Here is a 12725-nt window from a genome sequence, read left to right on the forward strand (position 1 = left end):
AACATCTAGTGGAAAGCCTTCCCAGAAGAGTGGAGGCTGTTATAGCAGCAAAGGGAGACCAACTCCATATGATTTTGGAATGAGATGTTCGATGAGCAGGTGTCCACATACTTTTGGTCATGTAACGTATGTTCGTCTAAATCAGGCTGGGAGGCACACACACACACACACACACACAAACACACACACTCTCAAATGCTAAGACACACACACACACACACACACACACACACACACACACACACACACACACACACACACACACACACACACACACACACACACACACACACACACACACACACACACACACACACACAGACTATGATAACCGATCACCCACATGGCAGACTCTTACAGGGTTAAACACCCACCGTGAGCCTGTGTGTGTGTGTGTGTGTGTGTGTGTGTGTGTGTGTGTGTGTGTGTGTGTGTGTGTGTGTGTGTGTGTGTGTGTGTGTGTGTGTGTGTGTGTGTGTGTGTGTGTGTGTCTTAGCATTTGAGAGTGTGTGTGTTTGTGTGGATGGATGGAGGTATTAATTTTCTCAGTGGTAATTTGGGTGGGCATAGGCTGGCATGCTAACTGGCTTCCTCAGTGTGTGTGTGTGTGTGTGTGTGTGTGTGTGTGTGTGTGTGTGTGTGTGTGTGTGTGTGTGTGTGTGTGTGTGTGTGAGTGTGTGTCTCTACCCTGGCTGCTCGTTTAGGCATATCATCTGCATGTGGAGTTACCATGTGTCTCACATAAACTCCACCCCCTCCCTCCCTCTACCACTCTATCATCCACCCCTTCCCTCCCTCTACCACTCTATCATCCACCCCTTCCCTCCCTCTATCACTCTATCATCCACCCCCTCCCTCCCTCTATCACTCTATCCATCCACCCCCTCCCTCCCTCTATCACTCTATCCATCCACCCCCTCCCACCCTCTACCACTCTATCATCCACCCCTTCCCTCCCTCTACCACTCTATCATCCACCCCTCCCTCCCTCTACCACTCTATCATCCACCCCTTCCCTCCCTCTACCACTCTATCCATCCACCCCTTCCCTCCCTCTACCACTCTATCATCCCCCCCTTCCCTCCCTCTATCACTCTATGATCCACCCCTTCCCTCCCTCTACCACTCTATCATCCACCCCTTCCCTCCCTCTATCACTCTATCATCCTCCCCTTCCCTCCCTCTACCACTCTATCATCCACCCCTTCCCTCCCTCTACCACTCTATCATCCTCCCCTTCCCTCCCTCTACCACTCTATCATCCACCCCTTCCCTCCCTCTACCACTCTATCATCCACCCCTTCCCTCCCTCTACCACTCTATCATCCACCCCTTCCCTCCCTCTACCACTCTATCATCCACCCCCTCCCTCCCTCTATCACTCTATCATCCACCCCTTCCCTCCCTCTACCACTCTATCATCCACCCCTTCCCTCCCTCTACCACTCTATCATCCACCCCTTCCCTCCCTCTACCACTCTATCATCCACCCCTTCCCTCCCTCTACCACTCTATCATCCACCCCTTCCCTCCCTCTACCACTCTATCATCCACCCCTTCCCTCCCTCTACCACTCTATCATCCACCCCTTCCCTCCCTCTACCACTCTATCATCCACCCCTTCCCTCCCTCTACCACTCTATCATCCCCCCCCTCCCTCCCTCTACCACTCTATCATCCACCCCTTCCCTCCCTCTACCACTCTATCATCCACCCCCTCCCTCCCTCTACCACTCTATCATCCACCCCCTCCCTCCCTCTACCACTCTATCATCCACCCCTTCCCTCCCTCTACCACTCTATCATCCACCCCCTCCCTCCCTCTATCACTCTATCATCCACCCCTTCCCTCCCTCTACCACTCTATCATCCACCCCTTCCCTCCCTCTACCACTCTATCATCCACCCCCTCCCTCCCTCTACCACTCTATCATCCCCCCCCTCCCTCCCTCTACCACTCTATCATCCACCCCCTCCCTCCCTCTACCACTCTATCATCCACCCCCTCCCTCCCTCTATCACTCTATCCATCCACCCCCTCCCTCCCTCTACCACTCTATCATCCACCCCCTCCCTCCCTCTACCACTCTATCATCCACCCCTTCCCTCCCTCTACCACTCTATCATCCACCCCTTCCCTCCCTCTACCACTCTATCATCCACCCCTTCCCTCCCTCTATCACTCTATCATCCACCCCTTCCCTCCCTCTACCACTCTATCATCCTCCCCTTCCCTCCCTCTACCACTCTATCATCCACCCCTTCCCTCCCTCTACCACTCTATCATCCTCCCCTTCCCTCCCTCTACCACTCTATCATCCACCCCTTCCCTCCCTCTACCACTCTATCATCCACCCCTTCCCTCCCTCTATCACTCTATCATCCACCCCTTCCCTCCCTCTACCACTCTATCATCCACCCCTTCCCTCCCTCTATCACTCTATCATCCACCCCTTCCCTCCCTCTACCACTCTATCATCCACCCCTTCCCTCCCTCTATCACTCTATCATCCACCCCTTCCCTCCCTCTACCACTCTATCCATCCACCCCTTCCCTCCCTCTACCACTCTATCATCCACCCCCTCCCTCCCTCTACCACTCTATCATCCACCCCCTCCCTCCCTCTACCACTCTATCATCCACCCCTTCCCTCCCTCTACCACTCTATCCATCCACCCCTTCCCTCCCTCTACCACTCTATCATCCACCCCTTCCCTCCCTCTACCACTCTATCCATCCACCCCTTCCCTCCCTCTACCACTCTATCATCCACCCATTCCCTCCCTCTATCACTCTATCATCCACCCCCTCCCTCCCTCTATCACTCTATCATCCACCCCTTCCCTCCCTCTACCACTCTATCATCCACCCATTCCCTCCCTCTACCACTCTATCATCCACCCCCTCCCTCCCTCTACCACTCTATCATCCACCCCTTCCCTCCCTCTACCACTCTATCATCCACCCCTTCCCTCCCTCTACCACTCTATCATCCACCCCTTCCCTCCCTCTACCACTCTATCATCCACCCCTTCCCTCCCTCTACCACTCTATCATCCACCCATTCCCTCCCTCTATCACTCTATCATCCACCCCCTCCCTCCCTCTATCACTCTATCATCCACCCCTTCCCTCCCTCTACCACTCTATCATCCTCCCCTTCCCTCCCTCTACCACTCTATCATCCTCCCCTTCCCTCCCTCTACCACTCTATCATCCACCCCTTCCCTCCCTCTACCACTCTATCATCCACCCCCTCCCTCCCTCTACCACTCTATCATCCACCCCCTCCCTCCCTCTATCACTCTATCATCCACCCCTTCCCTCCCTCTACCACTCTATCATCCACCCCTTCCCTCCCTCTACCACTCTATCCATCCACCCCTTCCCTCCCTCTACCACTCTATCATCCACCCCTTCCCTCCTTCTACCACTCTATCCATCCACCCCTTCCCTCCCTCTACCACTCTATCATCCACCCATTCCCTCCCTCTATCACTCTATCATCCACCCCTTCCCTCCCTCTACCACTCTATCCATCCACCCCTTCCCTCCCTCTACCACTCTATCCATCCACCCCTTCCCTCCCTCTACCACTCTATCATCCACCCATTCCCTCCCTCTATCACTCTATCATATTCCCATTCCCTCCCTCTATCACTCTATCCATCCACCCCTTCCCTCCCTCTATCACTCTATCATCCTCCCCTTCCCTCCCTCTACCACTCTATCATCCACCCCTTCCCTCCCTCTACCACTCTATCATCCACCCCCTCCCTCCCCCTACCACTCTATCATCCACCCCTCCCTCCCTCTACCACTCTATGATCCACCCCTTCCCTCCCTCTACCACTCTATCATCCACCCCTTCCCTCCCTCTACCACTCTATGATCCACCCCTTCCCTCCCTCTACCACTCTATCATCCTCCCCTTCCCTCCCTCTACCACTCTATCATCCACCCCTTCCCTCCCTCTACCACTCTATCATCCACCCCTTCCCTCCCTCTACCACTCTATGATCCACCCCTTCCCTCCCTCTACCACTCTATCATCCACCCCTTCCCTCCCTCTACCACTCTATCATCCACCCCTTCCCTCCCTCTACCACTCTATCATCCACCCCTTCCCTCCCTCTACCACTCTATCATCCACCCCTTCCCTCCCTCTACCACTCTATCCATCCACCCCTTCCCTCCCTCTACCACTCTATCATCCACCCCCTCCCTCCCTCTACCACTCTATCATCCACCCCTTCCCTCCCTCTACCACTCTATCATCCACCCCTTCCCTCCCTCTACCACTCTATCATCCACCCCCTCCCTCCCTCTACCACTCTATCATCCACCCCCTCCCTCCCTCTACCACTCTATCATCCACCCCTTCCCTCCCTCTACCACTCTATCATCCACCCCTTCCCTCCCTCTACCACTCTATCATCCACCCCTTCCCTCCCTCTACCACTCTATCATCCACCCCTTCCCTCCCTCTATCACTCTATCATCCACCCCCTCCCTCCCTCTATCACTCTATCATCCACCCCCTCCCTCCCTCTATCACTCTATCATCCACCCCCTCCCTCCCTCTATCACTCTATCATCCACCCCCTCCCTCCCTCTATCACTCTATCATCCACCCCTTCCCTCCCTCTACCACTCTATCATCCACCCCTTCCCTCCCTCTACCACTTTATCCATCCACCCCTTCCCTCCCTCTACCACTCTATCATCCACCCATTCCCTCCCTCTATCACTCTATCATCCACCCCCTCCCTCCCTCTACCACTCTATCATCCACCCATTCCCTCCCTCTATCACTCTATCATCCACCCCTTCCCTCCCTCTACCACTCTATCATCCACCCCTTCCCTCCCTCTACCCCTCTATCCATCCACCCCTTCCCTCCCTCTACCACTCTATCATCCACCCATTCCCTCCCTCTATCACTCTATCATCCACCCCTTCCCTCCCTCTACCACTCTATCATCCACCCCTTCCCTCCCTCTACCACTCTATCCATCCTCCCCTCCCTCTACCACTCTATCCATCCACCCCTTCCCTCCCTCTACCACTCTATCATCCACCCATTCCCTCCCTCTATCACTCTATCATCCACCCCTTCCCTCCCTCTATCACTCTATCCATCCACCCCTTCCCTCCCTCTACCACTCTATCATCCACCCATTCCCTCCCTCTATCACTCTATCATCCACCCCCTCCCTCCCTCTATCACTCTATCATCCTCCCCTTCCCTCCCTCTATCACTCTATCCATCCACCCCTTCCCTCCCTCTATCAGTCTATCATCCTCCCCTTCCCTCCCTCTACCACTCTATCATCCTCCCCTTCCCTCCCTCTATCACTCTATCATCCTCCCCTTCCCTCCCTCTATCAGTCTATCATCCTCCCCTTCCCTCCCTCTACCACTCTATCATCCTCCCCTTCCCTCCCTCTACCACTCTATCATCCACCCCTTCCCTCCCTCTATCAGTCTATCATCCTCCCCTTCCCTCCCTCTACCACTCTATCATCCTCCCCTTCCCTCCCTCTATCACTCTATCATCCTCCCCTTCCCTCCCTCTATCAGTCTATCATCCTCCCCTTCCCTCCCTCTACCACTCTATCATCCTCCCCTTCCCTCCCTCTATCACTCTATCATCCACCCCTTCCCTCCCTCTACCACTCTATCATCCACCCCTTCCCTCCCTCTACCACTCTATCATCCACCCCTTCCCTCCCTCTACCACTCTATCATCCACCCCTTCCCTCCCTCTATCACTCTATCATCCACCCCTTCCCTCCCTCTATCACTCTATCATCCACCCCTTCCCTCCCTCTACCACTCTATCATCCACCCCTTCCCTCCCTCTACCACTCTATCATCCACCCCTTCCCTCCCTCTACCACTCTATCATCCACCCCTTCCCTCCCTCTATCACTCTATCATCCACCCCTTCCCTCCCTCTACCACTCTATCATCCACCCCTTCCCTCCCTCTACCACTCTATCATCCACCCCCTCCCACCCTCTACCACTCTATCATCCACCCCTTCCCTCCCTCTATCACTCTATCCATCCACCCCCTCCCTCGCTCTACCACTCTATCATCCCCACCTTCATCTCTCCATCTCTCCCTTGATAATTCTCTCCATAAATAAATCTCTCATCTCTATCTCCCTATTTTTTTCATTCACTTATTTTTTACATCTTATTTTCTCCTCTCATCATCCCTCTCATCTCTTTCTTTTTCAACACTTATCTTTCTAGCCACTATGTTGGTGAACTCGTCTTCATTCTCTCCATTATTCTCTTCTGTCTTCCTTGTTCTCTCTATAGAACATTATAAATAAAATGTGTCCATTCACCGTACCCGAGTCACTTATAACCTTCAGTTATAGAACAAGCTACACACACACACACACACACACACACACACACACACACACACACACACACACACACACACACACACACACACACACACACACACACACACACACACACACACACACACACACACACACACACACACACACACACACACAGAGAGAGAGAGAGGTGTGGAGGATACAATGTCATCTTGCCTTGGAGACGATGACAAAGTGAAAATCAGCTCCCTGTGTGCACATACTCAAATCAAATCACATCAAATTTTATTGGTCAGATACACATGGTTAGCAGATGTTATTGGTCAGATACACATGGTTAGCAGATGTTATTGGTCACATACACATGGTTAGCAAATGTTATTGGTCAGATACACATGGTTAGCAGATGTTAATGCGAGTGTAGCGAAATGCTTGTGCTTCTAGTTCCAACAGTGCAGTAATATCTAACAAGTAATCTAACAATTCCCAACAACTACCAGATACACACAAATCTAAAGGGGTGAATGAGAATATGTACATATAGATATATTGCCGAACGGCATAGGCAAGGTGCAATTGGTGTAATAGATGGTGTAAAATACAGTATATACATATGATATGAATAATGTAAGATATGTAAACATTATGAAAGTGGCATTGTTTAAAGTGACTAGTGATCCATGTATTAAAGTGGCCATTGATTGTGGCTCAATGTTGGCAGCAGCCTCTCTGAGTTAGGGATTGCTGTTTAGCAGTCTGAGGCCTTGAGATAGAAGCTGTTTTTCAGTCTCTCGGTCCCTGCTTTGATGCACCTGTACTGACCTCGCCTTCTGGATGGTAGCGGGGTGAACAGGCAGTGGCTCGGATGGTTGTTGTCCTTGATGATCTTTATGGCCTTCCTGTGACATCGGGTGGTGTAGGTGTCCTGGAGGGCAGGTAGTTTGCCCCTGGTGATGCGTTGTGCAGACATACTGACTCAAATCTCTAGCCACTTTAATAATTAATAATTGGATGTAATTAATGTATCAGTAGTCACTTTAAACAATGCCACTTTATATAATGTTTACATACCCTACATTACTCATCTCATATTTTTTTACATTTTACATTTTAGTCATTTAGCAGACGCTCTTATCCAGAGCGACTTACAGTAGAGTGCATACAGTTTATTACATTTACATACTGAGACAAGGATATCATATGTATATACTGTACTCTACACCATCTACTGCAGGCGTAGACTCAGGTTTTCTGTATCGTTTTAGTGATTCACCATAGTGAAGGCGTAGACTCAGGTTTTCTGTATTGTTTAAGTGATTCACCATAGTGAAGGCGTAGACTCAGGTTTTCTGTATCGTTTTAGTGATTCACCATAGTGAAGGCGTAGACTCAGGTTTTCTGTATCGTTTTAGTGATTCACCATAGTGAAGGCGTAGACTCAGGTTTTCTGTATTGTTTAAGTGATTCACCATAGTGAAGGCGTAGACTCAGGTTTTCTGTATCGTTTTAGTGATTCACCATAGTGAAGGCGTAGACTCAGGTTTTCTGTATCGTTTTAGTGATTCACCATAGTGAAGGCGTAGACTCAGGTTTTCTGTATCGTTTTAGTGATTCACCATAGTGAAGGCGTAGACTCAGGTTTTCTGTATTGTTTTAGTGATTCACCATAGTGAAGGCGTAGACTCAGGTTTTCTGTATCGTTTTAGTGATTCACCATAGTGAAGGCGTAGACTCAGGTTTTCTGTATTGTTTTAGTGATTCACCATAGTGAAGGCGTAGACTCAGGTTTTCCGGGTCTCTATGTTTTAGTTGAACAGGTTCCTCAATTTCTTTCTTAGGTTTTCGTATTCTTCATCAAACTATTTGTCATTTTTGGTAACATTCTTCTGTTTCCTGCTTGAATTTTTTATGATATTATAGGGAAGCTGAGAGGTCAAATTTACTGTTTAGGTTTTCTACTGACAAGTTTACACCTTCACTATTACAGTGAAACGTTTTATCCAGGAAGTTGTCTAAAAGGGATGGAATTTGTTGTTGCCTAATTGTTTTTTGGTAGGTTTCCACACTACTTTCCTTCCATCTATAGCATTTCTTACAATTATTCACTTCCTTTGGCTTTGATGCCTCATGATGGAATATTGCTCTGTTTAAGTATAGTATGATTTTTCTGTGATCTGATAGGGGTGTCAGTGGACTGACTGTGAACACTATGAGAGACTCGGGGTTGAAGTCAGTGATAAAGTAATCTACAGTACTACTGACAAGAGAGTACTCTCTCTCTCTCTCTCTCTCTCTCTCTCTTTCTTTCTCTACGTCTCTCTCTCTTTCTCTTCATGTTTGTGTGAATTTTTTTACTGGGTGATGCATGTGCATATCTGTGTGTGTGTGTGTGCTTGCCTGCGTGTGTGTGTGTGTTAACCAGATGCTGCTGAGATGGTGTTGGCGTCTTGCCAGCTGCAGCTCAGTTCCATTAGCATGGCTAGAGCTGGCTGCAGATTGCTATTGATTAGCTATTGAGTCTGTTCATAAGCCTTTCACCCTGCACACACACACACAAACACAAACAAACACACACACACACACAAACACAAACAAACACACACACACACAAACACACAAACACAAACAAACAAACACACACACACACACAAACACAAACAAACACACACACACAAACAAACTCACACACACAAACAAACACACACACACACAGAAACACACAAACAAACAAACAAACAAACTCACACACACACAACATACAAACACTGTCTGAGATTTGACAGCATTACAGTTTACAGCATATTTCTGTTTCACTGGGGTGGGGGTTTGTAGCTTAAGGTGAGTAAGGTAACCTGGTGGGTATGTGTGCATGTTTGTGTCTGGATGTATGTGTGCATGTGTGTGTCTGTATGTGTGTCTGTATGTGTGTCTGTGTGTGTTGGCTGTGTGTGGGCTATGTGTGTCTGTATGTGTGTCCGTGTGTGTGGGCTGTGTGTGGGCTGTGTGTGTCTGTATATGTGTCCGTGTGTGAGCTGTGTGTGGGCTGTGTGTGTCTGTATGTGTGTCCGTGTGTGTGGGCTGTGTGTTGGCTGTGTGTGTCTGTATATGTGTCCGTGTGTGTGAGCTGTGTGTGGGCTAAGTGTGTCTGTATGTGTGTCCGTGTGTGTGGGCTGTGTGTTGGCTGTGTGTGTCTGTATATGTGTCCGTGTGTGTGAGCTGTGTGTGGGCTAAGTGTGTCTGTATGTGTGTCCGTGTGTGTGGGCTGTGTGTGGGTTGTGTGTGTCTGTATATGTGTCCGTGTGTGTGAGCTGTGTGTCCGTGTGTGTGTCCGTGTGTGTGGGCTGTGAGAGGGCTTTAGGCTGTGTCTGCACCACATACTCACATTACTGGTGTCCTCCAGGGCTCTGTTCGAGGCCCTCTCCTCTTCTCTCTATACACCAAGTCACTCGGCCCATTATCTCCTCACATGGTCTCCCCTATCATTGCTATGTGGATGACACTCAACCACTTTTCTCCTTCCCCTCTTCTGACACCTGGGTGGCGACATGCATCTCTGCGTGCCTGGCAGATATCTCAGCGTGTATATCGTCACACCACCTCAAGCTCAACCTCGGCAAGATGGAACTGCTCTTCCTCCTGGGGAAGGCCTGCCCGCTCCAAGACCTCTCCATCACGGTTGACAAATCCACAGTGTCCCCCTCCCATAGTGCAAAGAACCTAGGAGTGACCCTGGACAACATCCTATCGTTCTCTGCAAACATCAAAGCAGTGACTCACTCCTCCGGGTTCATGCAGTACGACCCCTACAAGCGGCTCAGGTCCTAATCCAGGCACTTGTCATCTCCTGTCTGGTCTACTGCAGCTCTCTGTTATCTTGGCTCCCCGCTTGTGCCATCAACATCCTTGTGCCATCGAACCCCTGCAACTTATCCAGAATGCTCAAGCATGCCTGGTGTTCAACCTTCCGATGTTCTTCCATGTCACCCCGCTCCTCTGCACACTCCAGTGGCTTCTAGTCGAAGCTCGCGTCATCTTCAAGACCCTGGTGCTTACCTATGGAGCAGCAAGAGGAGCTGCCCCTCCCTACCTTCAGGCTCTGCTCAAACCCTACATCTCAGCCCGAGCACTCTTGGCCCTCCCAACTCTACGGGAGGGCAGCTCCCGCTCAGCCCAGTCCAAGCTCTTGTCTGTCCTTCCTCCCCAATGGTGGAACCAGCTTCCCCCTGAAGCTGGAACAGCAGAGTCCCTGCCCATCTTCTGAAAACATCTGAAACCTTTCTTCTTCAAAAAGTTTCTTAAATAATCCCCCAGCACACCTCTTCGCAGGCCCTCCTCACCGCGAGCCCCCCCAAATAAATTAATAATAATAATAAAAATGGTGTTTGTGCACTAACACTCGCTCTTGACTTGTTTCCTCCTTACTAGCTCTGACCTTGCTGATAGCTACTTTAATGAGGAGAAATGTAGTTGGTGTGATTTGTGGTTGTGCCACCTAGTTAAGAAGGCAATACGGACAAGAGTGTCTGCTAAATGACTCAAATGTAAATATGTGTCAATGGAAGGGCTGGATTCTAAACTGATCAATGAAGAGACATTACTTCCTCTCTCTCTCTCTCTCTCTTTTCTCTCTCTTTTCTCTCTCTCTCTCTCTCTCTCTCTCTCTCTCTCTCTCTCTCTCTCTCTCCATGTGTCTCTCTTTCTCTCCCTATCTCCCTCTCACTCTCTCTCCAAATGTGCAGGTGATATTATGATATTCTCCTCACTAACACAAGATAAATAAGACTACTCCGTCTAACTACTATCTCATATTGCAGATGTGTGTTTTAGTCCATCAGCACTCTCCAGCACTCGGTTATCTATTTAAATATTCCCATTGTGTGTGTGTGCTTGCGTGTGTGTAGACACAGACAGGGGGATTAAGAGTGTAATGCAGGATTATCCAGCAGGTAGACTTCCCAAATCACCACTCATACAGAGAGAAACTGAGAGATTGAGCAAGGGAGGGAAAGAGAGAGGGAAAGGAGGAGGGAGATGAAGAGAGTATACTTGCATGAAATGACAAATGCAAATGCACCTTAGCTGGAGTTGCTGTGAAGGGATCAACCCAGTCTAGATTCAGGTCTCCAGTCCAGGGATCAACCCAGCCTAGCTTCAGGTCTCCAGTCCAGGGATCAACCCAGCCTAGCTTCAGGTCTATCATCCAGGGATCAACCCAGCCTAGCTTCAGGTCTATCATCCAGGGATCAACTCAGTCTAGCTTCAGGTCTCCAGTCCAGGGATCAACCCAGCCTAGCTTCAGGTCTCCAGTCCAGGGATCAACCCAGCCTAGCTTCAGGTCTCCAGTCCAGGGATCAACCCAGCCTAGCTTCAGGTCTACCATCCAGGGATCAACCCAGTCTAGCTTCAGGTCTCCAGTCCAGGGATCAACCCAGCCTAGCTTCAGGTCTCCAGTCCAGGGATCAACCCAGCCTAGCTTCAGGTCTCCAGTCCAGGGATCAACCCAGCCTAGCTTCAGGTCTACCATCCAGGGATCAACCCAGTCTAGCTTCAGGTCTACCATCCAGGGATCAACCCAGTCTAGCTTCAGGTCTCCAGTCCAGGGATCAACCCAGCCTAGCTTCAGGTCTACCATCCAGGGAACAACCCAACCCACACACAATACAGACACATACAGACACTCACACTCAAACGCTGTTTGATATTATGACTGTGAAAATCAAATCACATTTTATTGGTCACATACACATATTTAGCAGATGTTATTGCGGGTGTAGACGAAATGCTTGTGTTCCTAGTTCCAACAGTGCAGTAATATCTAACATTTCATAACAATACACACAAATCTAAAAGTGAAAGAATGAAATTAAGAAATCTATAAATATTAGGACGAGCAATGTCGGAGTGGCATTGACTAAAATACAGTGGAGTAGAATACAGTATATACATATGAAATGAGTAAAGCAGTATGTAAACATTATTCAAGTGACTAGTGTTCCATTATTAAAGTGACTAGCGTTCCATTATAAAAGTGACTAGTGATTCCATGTCTATGTACGTGTGTGTGAAGCAGGAGCAAGTGGGGTGGGGGGTGTATATGTAGCATTTTAAACAGCCCACATCCTCACATAAGGAGGAACAGGGTTGGAAACGAGACGAAACGCACATGAACACACACTGACTGAATCACACTGGTAGTCCTCAGCCAGTCTGTCTGAAATGAAGCCTTGTGGGTGGCTGGGACTGGATGGGTCTCACCCACCTAACCACACACACACACACATTTTATTATTTATTTAAACGTTTTTATTTAACCTTTATTTAACTAGCCAAGTCAGTTAAGAACAAATTCTTATTTACAAT

General features: G+C 49.4%; 1 pseudogene; it reads left to right on the top strand.

Moving 5' to 3' along the window:
* The first annotated feature begins 523 nt into the window (after nucleotides 1-523).
* LOC120046917 lies at nucleotides 524-10668 on the top strand (annotated as a pseudogene).
* Nucleotides 10669-12725: the final 2057 nt, after the last annotated feature.

Source organism: Salvelinus namaycush, chromosome 5 (genome assembly GCF_016432855.1).
Source record: "Salvelinus namaycush isolate Seneca chromosome 5, SaNama_1.0, whole genome shotgun sequence".
NCBI classification, from domain to species: Eukaryota; Metazoa; Chordata; class Actinopteri; order Salmoniformes; family Salmonidae; genus Salvelinus; species Salvelinus namaycush.